At 39.2% G+C, this 14,983-nt stretch overlaps 1 pseudogene; it reads left to right on the top strand.

The window, feature by feature from the left end:
- The first annotated feature begins 1,185 nt into the window (after positions 1-1,185).
- On the top strand, positions 1,186-3,333 carry LOC149206433 (subtilisin-like protease SBT3 pseudogene; annotated as a pseudogene).
- The last annotated feature ends 11,650 nt before the right edge of the window (positions 3,334-14,983 follow it).

Raw genomic sequence — 14,983 nt, 5'->3', positions numbered from 1 at the left:
AAGAAAGATACTAGAGATGCTTCAAATGAATCTTTAAAATTTAATAAGATAAACATGTACAAATATTAAATAAAAAAGAAAGAAAAGTATTATATTAATAAAAAGAAAGTGTAGATTTTACACATATCCAAGCTTGATCCTAAGAAGTTTTAGAGGCAAATTCTAATTCATAATGTTTAAGAAAATAATATGATTCTCTTGAAGGATTGGAATTCCTACTTCAAAAATATTTACAAAATTCCTAATGTCATGGCCACCATTTTAAACATTCCTATAGAGGATGAAGACTTTCTATGGAAAACATAAAATTTGAGGTTAAGCGTCTTGCAAAAGGGAAAGATTATGACATCAAAGGCTACCGAGCTAAATTTTTTAAATTTACACATCTCTACCAACTAAAAATATATTATTTAAATTCAGGGATCCATGTTATTTAGGGACTGTCCATTCATAAAACAAAATTATTTCAATGCTATGCTTTGTGTCACTTCAGGACACATCTCTGCCAACTAAAATATATTGTTTAAATGCAGGGATCCATGTTATTTAGGGACCATACATTCATGACTCTGGAATGCCTGGGTGCTTTTCATGTTATTAAAGGACCATCCATTCATGACTCCGGACTGCCTTAGTGCTTTTCATCTTATTTAGGAACCATCCATCCATGAGTCTGGAATGCCTGGGTGCTTTCCAGGTTATTTAGGAACCATCCATTCACGATTCTTGAATGTCAGGGTGCCTTCCATGTTATTTAGTCACCATCCATTCTCGAATCTTGAATGTCGGGGTGCTTTCCATGTTATTATTTAGGGACCAGCCAGCCATTCACAACAGATGAATGTCTTGGTGCTTTCCGTGTCATGACTCTTGAATGTCTTGGTGCAATTATTTGATTTTGAATTCCTATTTGGACGAGGGCAGGACTGATTCAAGACGTATCAGTTATTTGCTTTGGAATTCGGCGAATTCCTATTTGGGTTTGGGCAGGGCAGCACATTCAAGACGTATCAGTTATTTCTCTAGTTGCTGATGATGAAGACAGTACACGTAAAGTTGATGCTATGTTTCATATCAGCGCTGTCCGCAGTAGCAACAGCAGAGGACGATGGGATGATTTACATAATTCACATGGATAAATCTGAAATGCCCACTGTGTTTTCCTCCCACGAGCAATGGTATCAGTCTATGGTCTCCTCTATCATAAATGGAAGACATATGGAAGGAGCGTTATTGTATGTTTACGACAAAGTAATGCACGGCTTTAGTGCTAAGCTGAAGCCGTCGGAGGTGGATGCACTGCAAACAATGCCGGGGTACATCGCAAGTCATCCATACAGCAGGGGTAAGTTGGATACCACCCATTCAATCAAATTTCTAGGGCTCAAAAGAAAATCCGGCATATGGCCCCTAGCAGAATTGGGCAACAGGTCGGATGTTATAATCGGAATTCTGGACTCGGGCATCTGGCCAGAGAGTGAAAGCTTCAAAGATAATGGAATGAGTGACATCCCTGCCAAGTGGAAAGGCCAATGCCAGCCGGGCGCTGGCTTTAACTCTTCCCTTTGCAACAGAAAACTGATAGGAGCCCGTTATTTTAACAAAGGATTCCTGGCGCAATACGGTTCTCTCAATACTGCTGTTGATTACGATTCGGCCCGAGACTCTGACGGCCACGGCACGCACGTCTCCTCGACGGCTGCAGGAAACTTCGTTGACAATGCCGATTTTTTCGGGTATGCAGAAGGCAGGGCGAGGGGTGTGGCACCGCTGGCTCGCGTGGCCATGTATAAGGTTGTCTGGGACGATGACGTCATTGACGTAGACGCTTTGGCCGCGATAGAGAGCGCCATATCCGATGGAGTCGACATCTTGTCTCTGTCCATGACTTTGGACGCTCCGGATTTCTACAAAAACGTGATGGCTATAGGAGGCTTTGCAGCGGCAGAAAAAGGCGTGTTTTTCTCCTGTTCAGCGCACAACACCGGGCCGCATAACTATACTGTACAGAACGGCGCGCCGTGGATTCTTACAGTGGGATCCAGCACCATTGACAGGGCTTTTGTCGCCAAAGTTAAGCTGGGGAACGGACAAATTATCCAGGGAGCTTCTCTTTTCGCCGAAAGAAGAATGATTTCAGGCATTCCGATCATCTATGGAAATGACAGCTCTCGAACATGTGCACTCAATTCCTTAGATCCCGAAAAGGTTGCCGGGAAAATCTTGTTCTGCATGAACAATTACACGGATTCCTACATGTCGCTCTTGGAAGCAAACAGAACCGGAGCTGCTGCTGTGATAGTCATCGGCTATGACACGCTATACCCTGAGCTGTATTGGATGCCTGCGGTGACGGTGACTATAGAGCAAGCACGCCTAATAGCAGATTATGTTATGAGTACTGATGCATCAAACGCCACAGCTGACATAAAGTTCGTGATAACTCAGCTGGGATCCAAGCCTGCACCAGCGGTTGCGTATACGTCGTCGAGAGGGCCAAATAGTCTGACTCCTGGTATCTTGAAACCCGACGTGATTGCACCCGGCGTGGACATACTTGCCGCCTGGGTGCCTAATGTTGCTGCTTCGTACGTGGGATCGATTCCATTGGAGACCGACTATGCCCTCGCCTCTGGGACGTCTATGGCCGCTCCTCATGCAGCAGGCGTTGTGGCTCTGGTGAAAGCCGTCCACCCGGACTGGAGCCCCGCCGCTATCAAATCTGCTCTCATAACGACGGCCGACACACACGACAACACCGGTCACGTTATAACAAATCAACTCTACCCTCCTTCCGTCCTAGCGACTCCCCTGGATTTCGGTGCCGGCATTGTGAATCCCAATAAAGCAGCAGATCCTGGGCTCGTCTATGACTCCGACGTGAATGACTATATAAATTACCTTTGCGCTCTCAATTATACGAAGAAAGAAATCAGGATGGTAACGAGGAGGGAATACTCGTGCAGCGGCCATGCCGCTGTTGGCGATCTCAACTATCCATCATTCCTTGCAAATTTCACATCAACAGCAGCGAAGGTGGAGACATTTAAGAGAATTCTAAGCAACGTCGCTGATGACAATACGATACCATATCTGTATAGGGCAGTAGTGAAGGCTCCTCGAGGAGTCTCAGTGCAGGTGCAACCTGACTCTCTGCTATTCAAAGAGAGGAATGAAAAGTTGGAATTCTCTCTCAGCTTGGAAGTAGTGGATGGAAAGGGGCAGAGTGACGACAATCCGGTGGGTGGAGAATGCGTGGTGTACGGGTACTTGAGTTGGGTTGATGGAAGAGGCCATGTGGTGACAAGTCCGCTTGTGGCTCTATTCTGTTAGTGGACAATAATACTATCCCCTCCCGGGCACAATAAATCATTGCAGCCAATTTGTATGGGTGAAGCTTCATGGTTTTAGCTCTATATCCTTTCATGTAGGAGTGCTGTGTCGTTCAGTCTTATTATATTGCGACGGGGTTCAAGCTCACAGTAAGGGTGTTTCATTGCCCCAGCCTTGGGTTTATTCTATATAGTGTATGCATGAAACTATTCCGATTCAATAAACGGCTACCTTTTCATATATCCTTGCTTTTGTAAGTGGTAGTGTCTTTTATTTTGATCAATGCATCCACATTTCCACTCGGGCAATAAGATTTTCAATGTCACATGGGTCCAAAATAATATAAGTGCCAATGTCGCTATATACCTGACAAATGAGTTCCTATCAATATACCTGACAAATGAGTTCCTATCAATGTGCAAATCTGTGCCTTCATAGAACTGTCTTAGAATCAATACTCATTATATGTTCAACTAGATCTATAACATTGAGAAAAAGATAAACGGATGGTGGAAATGTTATTATGAGTTTGAAAATAATTGTATAAATCCATGAACTTTTGATATTGGATAGAAAAAAATTCCTCTTTGACACTTTTGTTACTTTTTTTATTTCATATAGATGCAAGTTTGGGGATGCAACATCTCTACAAAGCCATGCAAAAAGACAAAGTAGGTCAAAAATAATTTTATAACCAGTGATCTCAAAATTAAAGGAAATACACCTTATCATATCCTCCTCACAAAAGCAATATTACCCCCATTGAGAACATATATATGACTAGGTACTTAATATATTAGAACAATTTAAATAACATGGAAGATAAGAGGATTCCTAAAATTGCTTCAAACTCTAGTCAAAGCCACGTTGCACTATAAAAAGGATGGCGTAAGGATACCCAATATTAACTCAACCATTGGTGATTAAATGATAGAGATCATTTTGCAAAATAAGGATAATATTAAAAATATAATTACATCAAAATTTAAGGACACAATGTGGCGCAATAAAGAGTTGGAGGAGAAAGAATATTAAGATATTATAAGGAGTGGATTAACCCTAATACAAAAGATCAAAATTATTTCTATGTCTTGATGAGTGTGACTCAAGAAAATAAACATTGTTAAAATAAAAGCTAATTCACATAAGCTCCATAGTGAAACTAGGCATTGGTTAATTCTCAAAATGTCTTGGGATGAAAGAATCTACCACCTTTGGGACACAAAGAGAGTTGAAGATGAAATGTAATTTCCCTTTAGATGTATTGGGTAGGAGATTACATCTCATTTTCAAAATCTCGGTCACAAGATATCTTCATAACCTTTTAACTAAACAAAATTATGATGATTTTAGAATAGTTCTCTTAATGTTTTTCAAGCATAAAAATAAAATACTAAAGGATTCTAAATAATCCCTTACCAAATCAGAATACTAAAGGATTCTTGAGATCCAATAAACCAATTGATCTAAGTGGATGTTAATCATCATCATCATCTATATATATAAGAGCAATATAGTTCAGGTCCAAAAAGGAAAAGAAATCAAAACTTTAAATGTGTAAGATATTTTCTAAATTTCAAGGATGTGAAGAATTTATATAGTATGTTCATAGTCAAAAAGAAAAAGAAATTGAAACTTCAAACATTGGAGATCCCATAGTGTTATATGTAAGATATCAAAGATGTGAAGAGTTTATGTAGTCTAAAGAAGGAAAACAATTTCCATATAATTTTTTTTTTACACAGTGGGAAAACCAATGATAACTCATTGGTCAAATCAGTGGTCGGGTTGTTATCCACTAATGTAGGATGACTCATCACTATTATTCAACGAAAACCAGAAACCTCCACATCTTAGATCGTTAACTCGTTTCCTTACATTCAAAGAAAACCAGCCCTTAGCTAAACAAAAACAGTTTTAGAACATACTCTAGGCCTCAATTTCCGTATAATTTTTTTAAGTGAATAACTTTATTAATTTTTCTTTAATATGTTATTTTAATTTGTAAATTTTATATACCAAACCCCTTGCACATTCATTTGTGTCGTTGTTTACTATAGCAATGACCAAATTTATATGATAAATCTAATTGTAATAGTTGTGTGGGACGTATCTCAAAAAGCATTCTTCCAGAAAAACGTAAAGGCTTCCGGAAATATTGGGACACAATACACCAAGTGCGTGTTTAGCGTCTGAAACGCATGCCCCACACGTAGAGGCATTGAAGCCTCCCGACCATCAAGCAAGACTGTATATCTTTTATCTGTTCTCTCCATACAATGAAATGTGGTAGCCCCTGTCCTTCACCTTGTCAACCAATGAATTCAAAACCACCTTCTAGTTCTCTTCCAAGGAACTACCATAGCGATAGGTGCGTGTGGAACACAACGCAAGCCATGCAAAACCTAATGATGAGGCTAAGGGTGAGTTTACATAATTGACCAGTGAAAATTAATTTACAATCTGCATAATTTCATATCTGAAATAATGCTAAGTGTTTTATTTTTTTTTTCAGCATGAAAAGAAGCTATATATTTGTATTATATTCATGAAAGAGGATTGTATAGACATATACATGTATCGTAGAATAAAGCCGGTAGCAGAGGCAGATATGATGTTCAAAGCCACATAATGTGGATAAAAAACATAGGATAGATATCCTGTTCAGCTACAAAATAGAATATATGGAGATAGATATATATGAGCAACAGATATTGAGAAAATTGATTCCTATGGCAACAAATATATGTGAGCAAACCTTCGCAATGAAACAGGCAAAAAAGGGGAAAGTAGATACATACCAGATATTCTTCATTAGAAAGAAAATTATGTACCCGGAAGACTAAAGTCCTGGATCTGGTAGGTGATGTTGTCCATCTTGATCTGCATCCTCCAAACACCTTGGGGAGAAGATAGGCCCATTTTGGATAAAGCATCTGCTTTTTTGTTTTTATCCCTGTCAATATGTGAAATAGTGTAGTCCCTCCTGCTATTCCATAATGCTTCAATCTTGTTCAGCCATCCATCAAGATGTATGTTTTTTATGTTGTGTTTTGACAAGACATGATCAGTGATGACTTTCGAGTCTCCAAAGATTTGTAGATTCGGTATGTCAAGAAAGATACAAAAGGAAAGAAGACCAGCTAAAGCCACCGCCTCAGCTCTGTTGTTGGACCCTGGTCCGCCATTCCAATGAATTTCAAAGGCCTGACCATCTTCTGGAATGATGTATACACCACAAGCGCACAAACCATGTTGTGCAACTCCGTCAAAAAAGGCACATGGAGTAGCCGAGGGCACCCATGTCGATAAACTTCTTCCATTTCTGATCCTGTTCTGACCTGATAAATCGAGTGCGTTGTATTGAGATAGGATAGATTCAATAACAGAAGAGTGAGATTCCCTTTTTGTACTAAAGATCATACCATTTCTCCATTTCCAAATGGCCCAAATAGTCAATAATGGTATGGCCCGCCATTCTTTGTTCATAATACTCCATCCTTTAAAAGCTTCAGGAATGGAAGGGAAGGAGTTGTGGATGTAACCAAAGTGAGCAGCAAGATTCTGCCAAGTAGTCGGTGCTTGAGGACAAGAGAGAAATAGGTGTGTGTTGTTCTCAGAGTTAGTTCTATAAAGAAGGCAAATGGCAAGCCCGCACCAATTTCGCTTTTGCAAGTTGTCCCATGTGAGATTCCTATTATGAAACACCAACCAGGCAAATATTATGATCTTTGTGGGCCATCCCGATTTCCAAAAGGATGTAGGAAAGATATCTCCTGAATTTCCTGCTTCTGAGATTAGAACTATAGATATATATGCTTGACATAGACAGTCGAGGAGCCACCAAGTCCCTTCCAAATGAGGAAGTCTTTATTCGCAGAGCGATATATGCCATATGCCCGCAGCGAGGATATAATAGAATTCCATTGCAATGCCATATCATCGCAAAGTTGCAATTTAGTCGCGGATTTCCAAATTGGAATAGCTCCTTCCCATTCTCAAATGGCACTGGCCTAGAAAAAATACCCCTGTTGTGGAGCAATCTCGTTAACTGAGTGGATATATGGATTTTTCCAGCCCCTCCAGCAAACTCGTCCCATCCTATCATAATCTTTGATTCGGTCTGAAATTTCGAGATCAGATTTTGCCTGAAAAAATGTTCCAGTTTCCTGAAGCCTCTCCAAATTGCAGAGCCAAGAGAGGACCCAATGTTGTTTTCCCTAAACCAGTAAGACAAATACTTATTGTCCATATTTTTAGCACGAATGGCCATGCTCCAGAAAGACTTACCCATAATTTCTTTCCACATAGATTTACATAGAAGAGACTTCCTAAAAATGGTTAAGTCCAAAATACCCCATCCTCCCTTTTTTTTAGGTCGAGCCAGCACAAAAATTTTGGACAGGTGGTATTTATTTTGTTCTTTGTTTTCTCCCCATATAAAGTTGGCGGTCATCCTGTTTAGACTGTTAATGATAGCTGAAGGGATATAGAAAAGGTGTGTCCAATATACCATTGTTTGCACGAGAACAGCTTGAGTCAAAATCGCACAACCACCTATGGATAAACATTTATACTCCCATGCATCAATTTTCTTGTAAAATCGATCTGCTATCCAAGACCAATCAGCCACTCGATATCCAACAGTTTTCAAATTCAATCCCAAGTATTTGAGCCCGTTCTGAAGAGGAATTGCTTTGATATTGTAAAGCTGAGTTAGGAAAATAATCAGGTCCCCATTAACATCATCAACATGAAAAGATGATTTCCCTTCATTTACACTCATGCCAGTAGCTTTTTGAAACCTTCCCAAGATTTCATGAAGACAAATCCAGGTGGCTCTGCATAGTATTGCTATTAAAAGAATATCATCGACGAAAAACTAATGGGAAATGTAGATTCCTCTTCAGATGGGAAGGGGCCGACAATTTTTTAGATGAATCGCCCTCTTGATATGGAGGTTGAGAGAGTCCATTACAAGTATGAAGAGAAGCAGAGACAAGGAGCATCCTTGTCTTAGCCCCCTAACTGCTTTTAAAAATGGAGTGGGGATTCTATTAATCGGGACAACGTAATTTACCTCCACCACACATGCAATGATCCATCTGGAGCACTTGTTATCAAGACCAATCCTTGCAAGGAGGTAGTGAATATAACCCCAGTCCACACTGTCGTATGCCTTTTTTAGATCAATTTTTAATAAAGCAACATCCAATTTCCTACTATGCAAGGAATGTAAGCATTCTTGAGTGAGAGCCACCGCATCCAAGATGTTTCTTTCCTTTAGAAATCCATGTTGTTCGAGGGATAGATGCAGAGATAAAACATTCCTTATATGAATAGCAATGATTTTTGAGATTATCTTATACAGGACATTGCACAAAGAAATAGGCCGATATTCAGAAAAAGATGTGGAGAGTTTCTTCTTTGGAATCAAAGCAATATAAGTGGAGGAAATGTGATGGCTGATGATACCATTTAATCTTGATTCCTCGACCATATTTAGAATATCATCCTTGAACAAGTCGAAAAAATGGATAAAGAAATCAATAGACCAGCCGTCCGGTCCCGGACATTTGTCTTTCTGAAAGGATTTCATCGTCGCCAATAATTCATCCTCAGTGACTTCAGAAAAAAGGGCAGCGTTTTGATTTTCATCAAACATAGTGGGATACGGATCAATACCCCATAGAATATCTTCAATGCCACTTCCAATGTCTCTGCTCTAAGCATTTTTGAAATATTTTACAGCTTCACGCCATATGGCCTCCTGGGAAATAAATGAATTGCCAGCTTCATCCTTGATTTCCCAAATCGTGTTCACTTCCCGCCGCTTGTTTGCAAATCTGTGAAAAAACTTGGTATTTTTATCTCCTTCTCTGAGCCATATGGCACGACTCTTGAGACGCCAAGTAGCTTCTTCCTTTGCTAGAATCTTTTGCTTCCTTTTCTCCAGGTCCCATATTTTTTTTCTGAATACATGAGGACATGAAGGGTTGTTTGAAGTGAGTAGATAAGTATTCCAATTTCTTATCTATATCTTTCAGGTCTCTTCTATTGGATTCTGATTTCTCCCGTTGCCATCTTTTAACTTTACTTCGGAGAATAGACAGTCGTTCTATGAAAGCCTGAATTTGTTCTTGAGCCAGACATGATGGATGCTGCCAAGATTCCATTATAAACTGATTGAAACGCTCATCAGTGAGCCACGTCCTGTTAAATTTAAACGGATAACCGAATCTGCACCCAATATATTTCCATTGTATAGAAATGGGGCGATGATCTGATATAAACGAAGGGATAATTTTCACCGAAGGGAAACCAAATCTTTCAATCAGTTTTCCATGAAGGAGAAATCTGTCTAGCCTTTTAGCCAGAAAAGAGTCATTTGACCGCCCATTGTCCCATGTGGGCCCCCGACAAGCCGGCAGAACATCAATGAAATTATTTTGAATGATGGCATCCCGGATCATGCGGCCAATCGGGTCGTTTTTCCTGCCATTGCCCCATATCTCATCGTTACATAGTGTGCTATTAAAATCACCCCCAATAATTAAGGAATCAATATCAAGAAATTCTGATGATAGAAAATTTTCCCAAAATGGATAACGATCTTTATATGGAGCATAAATGTTTAATATGTGGACTGGATCTGGAGAATCTCGAATATAGGCCAGTATGAGGATACTGGCAAAACATTGAAATGCAACCGCCTTTATCCATTTTGGATCCCATAAAACAACCAAACCACCGGACAAGCCTACAACATTGGTAGCAACCATGTGCCATGATGGAAACATCCGTCTAAAATATGAGATAGTTTGAATACTATCATGCATGGTTTCTTGTATCAAGAGAATTTTGGAATTTGAAGAGAGAAACGGGTCCTTTAGAGCCATAAACTTAGGGTTTTCTCCAAGATCCCGAATATTCATTGATAGGATGTTATTCATTGCGAACGTCAGATGGCCAGCTTGCTCTAAGAGGCTCCTTTCCTAAGAAATCATCAGATGCAATTTCTGATATAGGAATGTCAATCAATGATAGATCCCAAGTTGTCATATCCTTTCTACCCTTTCTCCCTCTGAAGTGTCGACTTCCCCTCTTCTCTTTACGACGGACTGTGATGTTCCCGACCGAATTCGAATTAATAACAGGGGAAGGGGAGCGATCAGGTTTATGAATGGTGAGAGGTTTCAATTTCAATGATGCCTGTTTTAACAGAAGGTCTAAATCACAATCAAAAGTATTCATGTCCGAGGACCCCGGGGAATTGGGAGGAGTGAACGACTTACACACAACTTTCCCTTTGGGATCAGCTCCATGGGCCCGAGAGGGAGAAGATGGAATCATAATAGAAGGTGGGATATGTGCGGCAGGGGATTGTGGAGATGAAGATATATATTGTAGATGGGGGGATGAAGGACCATCCAGGGACGGCTTGTGGATCAGCTGGGGTGAGGGGATGGCAGCGTCCAGGGTCAGCTCCTGTGGAGGGGAGGGTAACGTAAATTTCAGCTGGTGTGTGGGCGGATCATTATTTGACAGAATGGGATGTTTAGGCATGGATGTAGACCGAGGGTGACACTCAGCGAAACCACTATTCTGCCCGGCTGGTCCTGCAGACAGCGATCGAGAACGCAGGAGGCTGGAAGATCTTTCCGGGGAAAGACTTTTAGGCGGAGAGAGCTGCATTTTAGGAAAAATAGAAGCCGATATGCATCATAATTGAATGACTGTTCCATAATCATAAAATCACGTTCATTTGTAACACCTGATTTTTTCTCTGTTGGATGCTTTTTCTTATGTTTTACAGCTGATCGACGTGGACATTGAGGGAAGAGATGGCCTGTTTTATGACACGCCGAACACCTAAATGGAACGCCCCAGTAATCTAGTCGTTGTATTTTTGACATTTCCCAATTTAAATCAATAGACTCCAGAAATCCGCCTTTGTATTCCTTCTCTATGAGGATCCAAGCTACGTGCTTGTCCTTTGCTCCAATGCATCTCGGATCAACATAAATGAAGCGTCCAATGGCATTACCAATTTTCTCCATAGATTCTTTGGTCCACAGTTCGATTGGTAACCCAGGCAGCTTCAGCCAAATGTAATTGTTTTGTGGAGTGCATCTGAGTGGATTAAATCCAATAAACCATCTGTAAAGGGCCAAAAAACTCCTATCTCGGACCCAGGGTTTTGAAAATATGATCTCTAAATCACGAACCCGGAGGAAATGGAAACTATACCAATTATTCATAAGCCTGACAATGGTTGGGGAATAACCGAGCAGAGGAGCCCATTTGGCAGCAATCCAAGTTCTAATATGTGAATCCTCCATTGACGGAAAGTGCCATCGACCCACTAAGGCTCTCTTTTGCAAGCTTGAGATTCTATCAAATAATAGAGGGCCATCCAAATTAATGGCGTCAGGCGGGGGAGAAGTTTTAACCGGCCGGCTTTGTTTATGCCGCAAATGTATTGTAGAACCGCCACCCCTTGGAGACAGTTCATACTGTGAAGAAGGAATGATGTCAGCATTCAACGTGGCAGCCCAGTCGGATTTTGCTGTTTGGCTGGCATGGACTTTTTCCGCGTCTAAGGTGGCCCGAACCAAGGCCGATGCCGCAGAGTTGTCAGATGGAAAGTCCATGAGGGAGGACAGATACAGATATCAATAAGTCTGGAAAATAGATCCCAAGAGATAGACTGACAAGCCAAGTACCGCAAGGCTTTATTATAAAGTGGAAAGAAAGCCTGATTTAGTCAAGTTATCAGTACAACTTTGTCCGAAAAAGGATGGGCGCGGGAGGAAAAAAGGAAATGACGGCCTACGACCGGGTAGCCATGACACTAGAAGCTTCCCTACTGACAGAAAGATTGAGAATATGCCATCAATCCAATATGGAAAAAAGGAATGTGGTTGCGGGCATTTATCAAAAAAACAGGGGATAAGTATTATCAACCATAATGGCAAAGCCAACCTATCGTCGGCGAATATAAATTCAAAAATTCCGGCACCAGAAAATACAGGCAAGATCACCCCTGTGCGGAATTATGCATCAGGAAGACACATCTGGGCAAACAATACAACAACAGCATATCTCATAAACGCACCACCAAGGTCCAATCCTGAGGCGGATGTCTGTGCATGGTTTGGTAATAATAAAGTATTTCTTGAGATTTTTTATGGTTACTACAAATTTGTAAGACCATGAAAACCACAAGGAAATATCGTTTGTTTGTATTAATGCTCGTCCATAGTTGATTTTCAAGGATTGTTTTTTATAAACTATTTATAATTTCCAAAATAGTGACGTCGCATAACTTTCTTAATAATTTTCAAAGCAGTGACTTAGCATTTGTTATATAAATATGACTTTTTATAAAATTTTGGTTCGCTAGACAAATTGACCTAAGAAAAAAAATTCATTATTTTGTCTTTGCAACTGGGAAAGGGAACATGGAAAGAGAAGCTGATGACATTTAATTGTGAATACTAACCTGATAACATAGATCCAATATAACAAATTTAGGTCAATATAATTTATATACTTTATATTTCAATTTATTATTTATATTTTTTTATAATTATAATTATATATTTTATATTTTATTTTAATATATATATATATATATATATATATATATATATATATATATATCGAATTAAAATAGATTTGGTATATTTTTCTTACCTTATAAAATTGATGAATTATTTATTCCTGTGAATGTCGTTAGTGTTTTTATGAGATGGTCTTCGATAGTTATATTTAATTTAAACATTTTTAAGTATGAAAATAGAAAGAACAACCTTTTAAAATCACTGAACTAATTAAATATAAATATTTCGCATTTTTCAAAGAGAAGTTTGTAGGTGTACTCAGTTTTTTTGTTTTTTTATGATTTTTTAATTATATTAAATTTAATATATATTAAAATATATAGAGATTAAATTAGCGTGTGAGATTTTTTTGTTTATGGGATAAGGGATCTTATTTTGGAATAGTCATTTTAGTGTTAAAGTCTATTAAGGTGTATATAGTCTATCTTTTTGGATTTGAACTCGTATAGACAAGACAACAAACCCTTGATATGTTAACAAATAGAAAATTATTAGGAAAGGCATTAGGGATGCTTCTCACGAGTCTTTAAAATTTGATAAGATAAATATGTACAAAACTTTAATTAAAATGAAGGAAAGGTATTATATTAATAAAAAGAAAGTGTAGCTTTTACACCTAGGATCCAGGCTTGACCCTAAGAATTTTTAGAGGTAAGTTCTAATTCGTAAACTTAAGTAAAATAATACGCTTCCTTAGAAGGCTGGAATTCCTATTAAAAAATATTTACAAATTCCCTAATGCATGGACACCATTCTAAACATGGTTATAGAGGATGATGTTTTTCTATGGAAGACATAGAATTTGAGTTTAAGCATTTTGCAAATGGGAAAGCTAACAACATTGAATCCTACGAAGTTTAATTTATTAAAATTAGAGGGTCTATCTTCATCCTTCACATACAAAAGGTCTTCAATTCAGCAATCAAAATAGGCTTCCCTTAACCTTGGATACAAAATCTCATTGTACATATTTCTAAAAGTAAGGACAAAAATGTTCCCTCGAAATATTTTGGAAAAGAAGATTAGCCCATGATTAGAAAGTCTAGAAAGATGATTAGAGATAAGGCTATTTTTATGATATATCATTCAAATGTGAACCACCTTATTATAATTAGGATTATTGTAGAGGAGTTACAAAATAATAAAATGCCTGAGGATTCAAATGTGACTCATGGAGGAACCATCCATCCATGAGTCTGGAATGCCTGGGTGCTTTCCAGGTTATTTAGGAACCATCCATTCACGATTCTTGAATGTCAGGGTGCCTTCCATGTTATTTAGGCACCATCCATTCTCGAATCTTCAATGTCGGGGTGCTTTTCCATGTTATTATTTAGGGACCAGCCAACCATTCACGACAGATGAATGTCTTGGTGCTTTCCGTGTCATGACTCTTGAATGTCTTGGTGCAATTATTTGATTTTGAATTCCTATTTGGACGAGGGCAGGACTGATTCAAGACGTATCAGTTATTTGCTGTGGAATTCGGCGAATTCCTATTTGGGTTTGGGCAGGGCAGCACATTCAAGACGTATCAGTTATTTCTCTAGTTGCTGATGATGAAGACAGTACACGTAAAGTTGATGCTATGTTTCATATCAGCGCTGTCCGCAGTAGCAACAGCAGAGGACGATGGGATGATTTACATAATTCACATGGATAAATCTGAAATGCCCACTGTGTTTTCCTCCCACGAGCAATGGTATCAGTCTATGGTCTCCTCTATCATAAATGGAAAACATATGGAAGGAGCGTTATTGTATGTTTACAACAAAGTAATGCACGGCTTTAGTGCTAAGCTGAAGCCGTCGGAGGTGGATGCACTGCAAACAATGCCGGGGTACATCGCAAGTCATCCATACAGCAGGGGTAAGTTGGATACCACCCATTCAATCAAATTTCTAGGGCTCAAAAGAAAATCCGGCATATGGCCCCTAGCAGAATTGGGCAACAGGTCGGATGTTATAATCGGAATTCTGGACTCGGGCATCTGGCCAGAGAGTGAAAGCTTCAAAGATAATGGA

This window comes from Pinus tabuliformis, chromosome 1_2 (genome assembly GCF_031772625.1).
Source record: "Pinus tabuliformis cultivar Carrire ecotype Pingquan chromosome 1_2, CPIR1, whole genome shotgun sequence".
Lineage (NCBI taxonomy): Eukaryota > Viridiplantae > Streptophyta > Pinopsida > Pinales > Pinaceae > Pinus > Pinus tabuliformis.
The sequence above is the reverse complement of the archived record's forward strand: the minus strand, read 5'-3'. Positions and strand labels throughout refer to the sequence as shown.